A 12,930-nucleotide genomic window follows, 5' to 3' on the forward strand; every position below is an offset into this window, starting at 1 on the left:
CAAATTTAGCTAAGGATATATCACTCATTTCTAGTGATTCTCTATACGTGTGTGTTTGGGGAGAGAGGGACAAGGAGTGAAGAGGGAAAGTTGGACATTAATACCAAAAAGATACTGTATGGTAGTCATGAATTTTGTATATATTTTACTCTTTAATCTATAGTATAGTAAATTACATGTGGTTTCATTCATTTGTGTAGTTTCACTCATTTTTAGTTTTTAATTTTATTTCCTTTACCCAAGAAAATGAAGCTCCCCAGAGGTTTACATATGTTAATATCCAGACCAAGTAGATGCCAGATGCCCATTTCAGCCAAGATGATGATGACCAGAGAATTACCCTTTAGAGCCCCCCACCCAACCCTTGTACAAAGCTTATTTCTCACTTATCCTAAGTTTTCAGACTCTCCTTAAGCTTTATTATAAAGGAAAGTAAAAGTCATGGAGTTGTAGTCACAACTGTTCCCCAGGGTTAAATCTTCAGTTCTTTATCCACTTCATGCAGTCCATTACTTTCTGAGATCTAACTTAAACCAAAGAATTCATCTCTTATGACACGGTGATGCCTTTACACATATATACACATCTCCCTTTTGATCTGAAGGCCCACACAACCTTCCATGCCTTACGGGATCAACACTCCCTCTTCCCTATTAACCCTTTGCATTATCATTTATGTGACACATTTGCAGTTTTTAGAGCTGCCAATTAGTTTTCAAAAAACTCAGAAAAATATGCCATAAAATTTCAGAAATTATTTTGTTACCATTAATAACATAAAACTTTGTAACATTCTATTTATGGAGATATAGAAACACAGTTATATAAAAGCCCATTTCATAGTTTCAATTTATGCATGATGACACTCCAATCACTAGTTAGAAGATAATATTTGCTTTTTGCTCATTTGCTTATTCAACAACTAATTGCTGAATGCTACCATATGCCAGGTACTTGTTCTAGTTGCTTCAGATACATCAACGGCAAAACAGACAAAAATTCCTGTTCACATACAACTTACATTCTAGCATCACTGAAAAACAAAAACAAAACAAAACAAAAACCAGAAAGCAGCTATGAGGTTAGTCACTAGGAAATAACCCTTCCTAAAGAACCAATTTACTAATGTGAAGATCCAAATGTGTACTCCCAGTTTTGTCTTGGTTCAGATTAAGATAATCTTACTCCAAAAATTTAATAGATTAACATAATGAAATAATTGACCTTGTTCATGCAAGTGCCTAATGATACACAGTTGCTAACATAATACAACAGCACCTCTTATTCATGCAGGTGCTCAATGGAGGCATCACTGTTAGCAGTGACTTTATTCCACAAGGTGCTTCAGCAACCCAGGTCCTTCCATCCTGTGTTTCCACTCTTTGTTAGCAACTCAGAGTCTTCTCCATTCAGTAGATGGAAAAAATGTATGGAGAAAGACAACCTTCTCCTTTACAGGATTAGCTTGTGTATTAGTCTGTTCTCACACTGCTAATAAAGACATACCCAAGACTAGGTAATTTATAAAGGAAAGAGGTTTAATGGACTCACAGTTCCACATGGCTGGGGAAGCCTCATAATCATGGTGGAAGATTAAGAAATAGAAAAGGGATGTATTTCATGGCAGGAGTAAAGAGAGCATGTGCAGGGGAACTGCCCTTTATAAAACCATCACATCTGTGAGACTTATTCACTATCACAAAAATGGCATGGGAAAAACCTACTCCCATGATTCAATTATCTCCCACCAGGTTCCTCCCATGACACGTGGGGATTATTACAATTCAAGGTGAGATTTGGGTGGGAACACAGAACCAAACCATATCATTCCACCCCTGACCCCTCCCAAATCTCACATCCTCACTTTTCAAAACCAATCATACCTTTCAATAGTCCCCCAAAGTCTTAACTCATTCAGCATCAACCCAAAGGTCCACAGTCCAAAGTCTCATCTGAGACAAGGCAAGTGCCTTCTGCCTATGAGCCTGTAAAATCCAATGCAAATTAGTTACTTCCTAGATACAATGGGGTACAGGCATTGGGTAAATACAGCCATTCAAAATGGGACAAATTGGCCAAAACAAAGGGGCTAACAGGACCTACGCAGGTCTAAAATCCAACGAGGCAGTGAAATCTTAAATCTCCAAAATGATCTTAGTTCACTCCATGTCTCATATCTAGGTCACACTGACGCAAGAGGTGGGCTCCCATGTCCTTGGGCAGCTCCACCCCTGTGACTTTGCAGGGTACTGCCCCCCTCCTGGATGTTTTCCTGTGCTGGCATTGAGTGTCTGCAACTTTTCCAGGTGCACAGTGCAAGATATTGGTGGATCTACCATTCTAGGGTCTGGAAAGTGGTGGCCCTCTTCTCACAACTCTACTAGGCAGTGCCCCAGTAGGGATTCTGTGGGGGCTCCAACCCCACATTTCCCACTGCACTGCCTTAGCAGAGGTTCTCCATGAGGTCCCTGCCCTTGTAGCAAGCTTCTGCTTGGACATCCAGGCATATCTATACATCCTCTGAAATCTAGGAGGAAGTTTTCAAACCTCAATTCTTGACTTCTGTACACTTGCAGGATCAACACCACATGGAAGTTGCCAGGGCTTGGGGCTTGCACCCTCTGGAGCCACAGCCTGAGCTGTTCCTCGGCTCCTTTTAGCCACAGCTGGAATAGCTAGGACGCACGGCACGAAGTCCCTAGTTAGCACACAGCAGGAGGAGCCTGGGCCCAGTCCATGAAGCCATTTTTTCCTCCTAGGTATCCAGGCCTGTGATGGGAGGTGCTGCCACAAAGGTCTCTGACATGACCTGGAGACATTTCCCCCATGGTCTTGGTGGTTAACATTGGGCTCCTTGTTACTTATGCAAATTTCTACAGCAGGCTTGAATTTCTCACCAGAAAAAGGGCTTTTCTTTTTTATTGCATCATCAGGCTGCAAATTTTCTAAACTTTTATGCTCTGCTTCCTCTTGAACAGTTTGTCACTTAGAAATTTCTTCTGCCAGATACCCTAAATTACCTCTCTCAAGTTCAAAGTTCCGCATATCTGTAGGACAGGGACAAAATGTCACCAGTCTTTAGGTATAGCAAGAGTGATCTTTACTCCTCCAGTTCCCAACAATTTCCTCATCTCCATCTGAGACCACCTCAGCCTGAACCTTATTGTTCATATCACTATCAGCATTTTGGTCAAAGCCATTCAACAAGTCTCTAGGAAGTTCCAAACTTTCCCACATCTTCCTGTCTTCTGAGCCTTTCAACTCTTTAGGAGATTTCAAACTTTCCCACATTTTCCTATCTTCTTCTGAGCCCTCCAAACTCTTCCAACTTCTGCCTATTACTCAGTTCTAAAGTCACTTCCACATTTTCGGGTATCTTTACAGCAGTGCCCAACTACCCGATACCAATTTAATGTATTAGTCTGTTCTCACACCACTAATAAAGACATACGTGAGAATGGGTAATTTATAAAGGAAAGAGGTTTAAAGGACTCACAGTTTCACATGGCTGGGGAGGCCTCACAACCATGGCAGAAGATGAAGGAAGAGCAAAGGGATGTCTTGCCCATGCAAGAGGGCATATGCAGGGGAACCACCCTTTATAAAACCATCAGATCTCATGAGACTTATTTACCATCATGAGACCAACTCATGGGAAAAACCCTCCATGACCTTCCGATGGGTTCCTCCCATGATACATGGGGATTGTTACAATTCAAGGTGAGAGTTGGGTGGGGACACAGAACCAAACCATATCAACCTGAAACTAACATTTCTTATGCTCAAATTTTATTTGTGAGAAGTAGTCACATGGCCCCACCTGAAGGTAAGGAATAGGGAGCTGGGACAGGTAGTACCTGGCTAGGCAGCTGCATCCAGCTGACAGCTCTATAACATGAAAGGAGAAGCACAAGTTTTGGTCCACGGAGAGCAGTCTCTACTGTAATTGCTACTGCAAACATAGCCTATGTTTTCCTCTGCATGTCACACATAAAAGCTTATTGAGCAAAATACATGAGAGGTTACAGTTGCCATGAACAAACATCCTAACATGCAGCAATGCTCAGGAACACTTCTCAACATGTATATAATACTCAGTATTACATTTTCTGCAGTAATCTAGGCATTATTTGTCATATCCAAGGAATACTGGGGTAGTTAATTTTATGACACTTTTACTAGGCTATTGCTATAGACTGAATGTGTGTGTCCCCCCAAAATTCATATGTTGAAACCAAATCCCTAATGTGATGATATTAGAAGGTGGAGTCTTTGAGAGGTGATTAGGCCATGTGGGTGAAGCCCTCATGAATGGAATTAGTGCTCTTATGAAAGAGGCACTAGAGAGCTCTCAACCCCCTTCACCATATTCAGGGAGAAAACTGCTGTCTATGAAGCAGAAAGTGGGCCCTCACTAGAAGTCTAATTTGCCAGAGCTGATACTGGACTTCCAACACTCCAGAACTGAGAGGAAGAAATTTCTATCATTTTTTAAGCACCTCAGTTTATGGTATTTTGTTTAGCAGTCCAAATGGACTAAGACAGCATGGTGACCAATTGTTTGGTCAAACACCAGCCCAGAGGTTGCTGTAAAAGTAGTTTATAGATGTAATTAACATTTACAATCAATTGATTTTAAGTGAAGAAGATTATCCTTGATAACGTGGGTGAACGTCAACCAATCAGTTGGAGGCCTTAAGAGTGGAAACTGAGGTTTCCAGAAGGAGGAATTCTGCCTCATGAATGCAAAATCTACCCTTGCCTAAGTTTCCAAATTGCCAGGTTGCACCACGAATTTCAGATTTCCCAGGCCCCACTAACTCCTGAGCCATTCCTCCCCCACCCTCTGTTTCAAACTCTATTTCTCTCTCTCTCCTATTGGTTGAACCCTAGGAATCTATGAATATGATTTCTTTTATCAGCTAAAATAGATGCCTGAATAATTAGAAACATTACACAGATGACCCTGCTAAACGTTCTGAGAACCAGTTGTTAAGTAGGTTAAGAATTAATGAAGTACAAGTAGGTTTGAATATCAAACAAAAAAAATAAGGATTGCTTTGTAAACCACTGGACGTACACTTCTAAATAAATAGAAACCTACATATAAGCATGAGTGTCCATATTTAACAATTATATGTGTGCACATACACACTAACTTAACACACACCACACACCGCTGCTAACACCATTGCCATGATGAATTCACCTACATTTTATCATTTGAAAGGGTAGGGTTCTTCTCAGACAAACTTCTGGGATAATCTGTTGTTGTAAAGAGTAGTTAATTGGCTTTCAAATTCCAGCTCTGTGACTTAGTCAGTGTAAACATAGACAGGTTATTTAACCTTTTAAAACTTCAATTGCATAATATAAATAATGGGTGTGTTAGATATGAGTTCTAAATTTATTTTCAAAGAATCAATATGTCAGTGTGTTCAATTCTTTGACTTCTACTTTTAAACTTTCCTTCCTCATAAAGCAACCTTTTCCGATTACCTGCTCCACCCTGACTCATTTCAATCACCTGCTCCACCCTGACTCATTCCGATTACCTGCTACCTGCTCCTCCTTAACTTATTCTCCACCCTGCATAACCATTATTCCCGTCAAACCACTCATCCTGTCACTCTCTTTAAATTAGCCAATCAGAATTAGTTTAGCCTGCGCAGTCTGACCTTAGCCAATAGGGGAAGGGCACAGCAGCACGGGCTGTGTGTGTCAGGGATAAGAACCCCTTCCCTGTTCTTGTCCAAGTGTGCGCTCACCATTGCTCCATCTGTAAGGGCGCACGCTTCTATAGAAATAACTTGTCTTGCTGAGAATTAAAAAGAATATTTTATATTCGAGCGCTGTTTCTTTTGCGGCACCAAAACTTTATTTATAACAATTGTTATAATAGTTCCTAACTCATAGATTTTTGTGAGAATTAAAAGATGTAATCTGTGTGAAGTGTAAAACATTTAGCAGTATATAAATAGTTAATTAATGCTGATTATTCTTATTGTTGCTATTATTTTTAATATTAGACATTTTATTTCTTCTCTTTCAAAGATACAACAATAACATTTTTCAGATAAATTGAAAGGATGTAATGCCTTGGGCTAGATGTTGATTGATTAAAAATCCAAATGTCAAAATGTAGCTGTATATAGATAAGGTAAGAATAACCTCTTTTTTTGTCACTGCAGTGGAAAGAGTAACAGTAAAAATTCAAACAATATAAAAGTAATAAATAGAAATGTTAGAAAATAATACTTAAATTGTATGACTGCTATTTGTATTATTGGCTTGAAAGAAAAAGACAGATCCACTAAAACATCACAGATGTGTCATTAAAATTAAGGGCATATTTAATTATCTTTGGAGACAGACTTCACTTTTCAAAGTGTTCTACAACTCACATTATAGATGAAAATCTCCTTATTACTGCTTCATAACAGATATTAAAGTTCGCCGGATGTTTGAAAAGCCATAAAATGTAATTTAAAAGCAATCAGATGAAAATTTTCATAAACCTCCTTTACCACATCCCCCATTCATGCCAGCTTTTGTGCCCACATATTTTGCCTTCCTTTCAGTTATTGAAGTGAAATGTCTGCCTCCCCTGGTGGAAATATGATGCGTCTCATCACTTGGCTAATTCCTGATCTGGTACACTAGACCCTGGATTTACTTTCATCTCCCCTACTCAGCGACATCATGCCTCATTCTAACAGTTCTCTCCTCTGTCTTTCTTCTATGCCATCAAAACATCAAAACACTCTTCTCTACTGTATCCTTCCCATCTGTACAACTGTGCTTTTATTTCTGTCGTCCCTAATATACAAACAAACCTAAAACAAAAACTTACCCCTCTTCTCTCTCTAATTGCTGACACATCCCTCTATTCAATTTTGCACCCCAAACTCCTTACCAGACTCAGTTTCTCCAAGCCCCACCTCCTACTCTTCTTCACTTACTCCAGTCCACTTTCTGTTCCCATCACTCCATTGAAATGGCACTAGTTAAGATCACCCGTGACCTCCAAGTTGCTGAATCCTGTGACCAACTCTCAGCTCACATTTAACTTTATCAACAGCATTTGTCTGAGAGGATCATTCCCTTCTCCTGGAAACCTTTTCTTCTGTTGGCTTCCAAGGCAGCACTGTTGGATTTTCTGACCCCGAAGCCATGCCTTCTCAGTCTCTTTGGAAGTTCTCTTGTCTCACTAACTGATGTAGTGGCTCAGGGTTCCATCCTGAGTCTTCTCCTCTCTAGTCACACTCTTTATACCCAGACATTGGTTTGGTACACGTTTTGTATTTTGAAGATGCCTGTCCTAGTCTGTTTTCTGTTGGTTATAATAGAATACCTGAAACTGGGCAATTTACACACACACACACACACATACACACATATATCAATTGCTATATATATCATTATTTAATGATATATATATGAAGCAATTGATTTTTAACAGTTATGCAGACGGAGAAGTTCAGGGTTGAGAGCCCACATCTGGTGAGAACCTTCTTGCTGGTGGGGACTCTCTGCACAGTCCCAAGGCAGTGCAGAGCATCACATGGTGAGGGGACCGAGTGTGCTAACTGAGGTCTCTCCTCCCTCTGCTTATAAAGTCACCAGTCCCAATCTTGTGATAACTCAATCTATTAATCCATGAATAGATTCATTTATTCAGGAGGGCTCTGTCCTCATGACCCAATTACCTCTTAAAAGTCCCACCTCTCAATATTGCCACATAGGGAATTAAGTTTCAACATGAGTTTGGAAGGGACGGACATTCAAACCATAACAACACCCACAATTATATATTTAGTGCTGACCAACCTTCTCAACTCCAAATTCATACATTCAATATTTAAATGCCTACCATATAGTCTAAAAGACATCTCAAACTCAACATATTCAAAACAGAACTTCCCAACCCACTACACCTATATGCCATAACCACAGTGTTCTCCATCCAGTCAATGACAACTCTATTTATCCATTTGTTCATGGACTCCTTTGACAGCATTCTTTTTTTTTTTTCTTTTGAGACAGGTTCTCACTCCATTGCCCGGAATGGAGTGCAGTGGCGCGATCTCAGCTCATTCCTTAGCTCAAGTAATTCTCCCACCTTAGTCTCCCAAGTAGCTGGGACTACAGGTCCATGCCACCATGACTGGCTAATTTTTTATATTTTTAGTAGAGATGGGGTTTTGCCATGTTGGCCATGCTGGTCTTTAACTCCTGGCCTAAAGTGATCTGCCCACCTCAGCCTCCCAAAGGGCTGGGATTACAGGCATGAGCCACTGCACCTGGCCTGACATCATTCTTGAGTCTTCTATTTTTCTCACAGTCTACATCTAATTTATCAGAAAATCCTGTCTTCAAAATATATCCAGTGATCCCACCACTTCTTACCATCATCACTGTGTCAAAGAAAAAATGACACTATACAAAGTTACATAGGTAAGAAAGACTTTATTCAATGCTATTGCAATAGAGGAGAAAGGCCTGGTGTTCAACTTCTCTAAAACAAAGAGAAGAAAGTGTATAAAAGCTGTGTCAGGAGAGGATCATTGGCCACCTGTGTTTGCTAACTAGCCCTACCGAAAGAAAAAGTAAATTTTATCCTATCTTCAAGATAGGAGATAGTTTTACAATATGGAATAAGCCATTCCTGAAATTAGACTCCTAATTGCCATAGAAACTGGGAGACAGGGCCACAATCCTCTTTAATTTCATTTCATATCTCACTTAACTTGCCCCAGCGACACTAGTCTTTTTTATGTTCTTTGAATATGAGAACCACACTCCCTACTCAGGGCCTTGGCAATTGTTTTGGACTCTTATGTAACTTGTCCTAAAAACCTTAGAGATTGATTTACATCTACATAAGATAAGAACAATTATTATTTACATATTTTGAATGCTTTGTATTTCTATATTGAGGTACATAATTTCCTCAAAATATAATGTTAAACTTTAAAGCAACCCTTAGTGATAAGGTTAGAAGTTTTTAATTTTATAGACTTTTTAAAAAAACAAACGCACATGTCCATGTTCTAACATATTGGATCCTGCATTTGAGGGACTTTTTCTTATCCAGGAGTTGAGTCAACATTTTCTGGGTACCTTCCATGTTCCAGGTCCTGGTACTAAGCATGTAAATCTTCATACCTTAGTGCCCAATACAATGTCTTGCACACATAGTCAATACTCAGTAAAATATTTATTGGTGACATCCACATTGGTATCACTTGACTAAATGCTATACATGCAAAAAGTGGCATTTTTTGTGTGTCAAGAGCATCACTTATTCTATTAGATCCTCCAACAGTGCTGAGTAAGGAGTTATTTACATTTTGAAGATTTTGAAAAACAGAGTTTAGAGCAATTTTCTAATAGGCCTAAGGGATGGAATATGAGGCAAACTTTGGAATACAACCCTAGTCTAGCAGACCCCGCATTCCATGAACTTGCTGTACATCATACTGCTTTTCTCAATTTATAGGTGAGAAAACAGGTCCAAAGAGGCTATATGATTTCTGTAAACATTAACTTGCCAGAAAAATATAGCTTATAACACTCTGAGTAATGGCTGAGTCCCACTAAGTTGAAATAAAGGATAGTATGTGATTATATCAAAAGGGAACTGGAATATGAAAGAGGAAGAGACAAATGTGGGTGGGAACAGCTGTGAAGGCTTCATGGAGGAGGTGAGGATTAAGTCTCATAGAATGTAGTACTGAGGGAGAAGAAGGGAATGCTGTGAGAAACACAACTAGCGGAGTCTCAGAAGCAGGCATATGCATCAGCATTCAAGGGGAAATGAGGAAACACGCTGAGTGATAAGAAGGTGTGAGTTGGACAGTGGCATGAAATCAGGTTACAGATTGCAGGTAAACAGGCTCTGAAGACTTCGAATGACAAAATGAATTAATTGAATATATTGAATTAGTAATTGAATTAAAGATTTAAAGTAATTGACTTAAATTGAATTAAAGAATATAATTTATATATAATTTAAAGAATATAATTTAAGAGAGGACCCAGGTTGAGTTAAAAATCATCTGAGTATACCAAAGCCCAGGTGAAGAGAGATCTTATTAATCTAAAAAAATTACTATCAAATTTAGAAGAAAACACACACATTTAAGCTCAAAAATATAAGGTACTGAACAACATGTAAAACATGTTAACATTTGGTGAGAAAAAAAGACTACCAATTATGTATACATATGTATTTACATATCCATTAACCAACTCCATGACAATACACAATTAGAAACAGTGGTTATCTCTGGGAAGGGGAAGTGAGTGACTAGGAAACACAGACAAAAGAGAGATGTGATTTTCATTTTATTTGTCCTTTTATACCTCTGGGATTTTTCTACCATGTACTTGTATTAGCGATTGTAATCACCTATTTTAAAAGGACCAGAAACATGAACAAAGACAGAGAGGTTGGAAAGAACAGGATGTGTCTGAGATTTTCGGTGAGGCTGAGAGCCTGGGGAATGGGGGAATATAAGCCTGGAAGAAGTCAGGAAGGCATTGTGAACATGCTTTTGTGCTATTCTGGGGTTTTATTTATGATTATATCTCTGTCAGCCAACAATGCTGAGACACAGCAAGTATTGAATAGGTTAATAAATGAAAAAGAAGCAAACAGCAATCTGTGAAATTATTCCTGTATATTATGTTCTTCTCTGAGCCTAATTTCTTATCATTAAAAGCAGGGGTTTGAGCCTGGATAATTTCTAAGGTCCTTGCTTGTTTTTATAGTCTATCATTTGGATTCACAATTTGCCTCCTGTTGGCCGAATACAAGAGCATTGATTCCTTCAGATCACTGAAACGATGACCAAGAATCAGTTATCTTTTCTCAGAAGATATTACATTTAAAACTAAAACTTCATCCAGATTCCCAAATACTTATTATCTTTAAAATACATTAACTATCTTCTGAGTAGTTTTCAATGGCAATTTATTATAAAGATAATATGAAGCTATATAGGAGGGTATATTTTAATCAGGTTCTGTTCACTTAAAGTCCTAAGTAGGTAAGCAGTTACTAGGGATGGCTACTACACGGAGAAAATACAATTTCCAATCAGAACAGCATATATCCAAGAGCAAGCTTCTCATGGCTGCAATATCCTCACTCTCCCCACCAAACTCCCACCTGTCCCGACATAAATCATTTCTTCACTCTTGATAAAAATTAACTCATGCAAGTTATAAGACTTTTACTTGCTCTTTCTTGTTAGATTATCTCTACAGTGTCCTTCTCTTCTCCCCAGACTGAAGTATATGTCCAGAGTGTAAACACCAGTAAGATCAGATATTCATGAAGATAAATGTGTTTGTTTATAAAATTCTCCTTTTGTACTGTTTGCCAAAGACAGGATGTTTCTAGGATATTCTGTCACCTATTTTATAGGTGAGAAAACAGGTCCAAAGGGATTGGATTCTTATTGTTTGGCTGTTCAATCTCAGACAAGTCACTTTTCTTCACTTTTCAAGGGTCAGTTATCTCATATCTACAAGGAAGGGAAGTTAACTGAATGTATTCGAATTTGCCAATGTCTCCACCTCCAAATTATTTCCATGCCTAGTGGTGCGGTAGGAGTTAAGTAATTATTTTAGGCAGATAGAGAGGAAAATGGGTCCTTGGAAGTTTTCGTTTTTAAAGCAGCTCTAGAGCCAGGTCAGCAACCTTTGATAAGCAAATGCAGGCCATTAGAAACTGGGTCCACCCAAACATGGCCATTCCCTTGCCCTGCCCCACATATTCTGGGCAACATGGCTGCCTCCACATATCCCCACGTTTGTAGAATATCATGGCACCCTAGATTTGCATATTAAAAGGCTGGGGTGGGAGGGCCAACTATTCCCACTGGCTTCATAAATGACATGCCCGGTCAAACCAATCGCCTGAGCTCTATGCAAATCAAACACCACCTTCTCCAGCCTACTGGCTGGTATCTGTGGCACTTGGGGTTTCCTCTCTCAACTTTGGAGCCCCCTACCTTCTGTCTCTGTAAGGCTAGCCTCTTCCTTCTGCCTTCTCTTTTCTTTCTTGCCTGTTGAATTCTCTGCTCCTTAAAACCACTCCACGTGTGTCCATGTTGTTTTATCTAACTCACACGAAACAAGAGTCCTGGTGTTCCTGCACTCATCGGAGCCATATCAGTGGTAAAACTTAATCAAAACTATATCAATATAATATAAGCAGTGCCACCAAAGGTGGAGACTGCTCAGGAATAAAGATGAGGATAACCCCAATAAGAGCCATGACCATGTTCTAAAGCATGGCAGATACAATGGACTGAAGAAGTGAGTAAAAATTCCATAAGTAAATACATTATATGGTAGAGTTACTAACCTAATTTTTCCTTCAAATGATATGAATATCATAAGGAATACACTGTCTATTCATTGTGATTAGTGTAGTATTCCTCCATTCTGGACAGTAATTTACTTACATATTCCAATTCCTTAAGGAAACTCAGTAGAGAACTTTCAAAGGAGTCCTTCATAAACACCTCAAGATTATCAGATATGCAGCAGAAACTTGAACTGGGACCCTGCTTGTTCCACGTAGAAAAACAGCCACCCCATAACCAAATGCCAGTTACTGGAAACTAAAGATGTGCTTCCTCTTTAACATGTACTTCACCCAGAATTGCTACTATGAGGTAGTCAGGATTCTGAACCTCATAGCGACATAGTGACCTCAATATCTGGCTCTAGCACCAAAGGATGAAAATGGAAAAAGAAGAATAAAGAGAAATACTTCAAAGGAGATTGATCCAGGACTACCAGTAGTTCTCTACTAGGCTTACAAAAACTGATCCAGCAATGGAATACAAATGCGTTAGTGATCCCAGCCAAGATACCAGAACCTGACCCAGGTCAGGTGACCCATGGCACCTT

At 39.2% G+C, this 12,930-nt stretch overlaps 1 long non-coding RNA gene across 7 annotated transcripts in view; it reads right to left on the minus strand.

Moving 5' to 3' along the window:
- The window catches only part of LOC105488606 (uncharacterized), a 65,422-nt gene extending 52,770 nt beyond the window's left edge, over window positions 1-12,652 (minus strand). For all 7 annotated transcript variants that reach the window (XR_011620881.1, XR_011620883.1, XR_011620882.1 and 4 more), the window contains exon 1: window positions 12,480-12,652. This is a non-coding gene — a long non-coding RNA (uncharacterized lncRNA). The remainder of the gene's footprint in view (window positions 1-12,479) is intronic.
- Window positions 12,653-12,930: the final 278 nt, after the last annotated feature.

This window comes from Macaca nemestrina, chromosome 3 (assembly GCF_043159975.1).
Source record: "Macaca nemestrina isolate mMacNem1 chromosome 3, mMacNem.hap1, whole genome shotgun sequence".
NCBI lineage: Eukaryota > Metazoa > Chordata > Mammalia > Primates > Cercopithecidae > Macaca > Macaca nemestrina.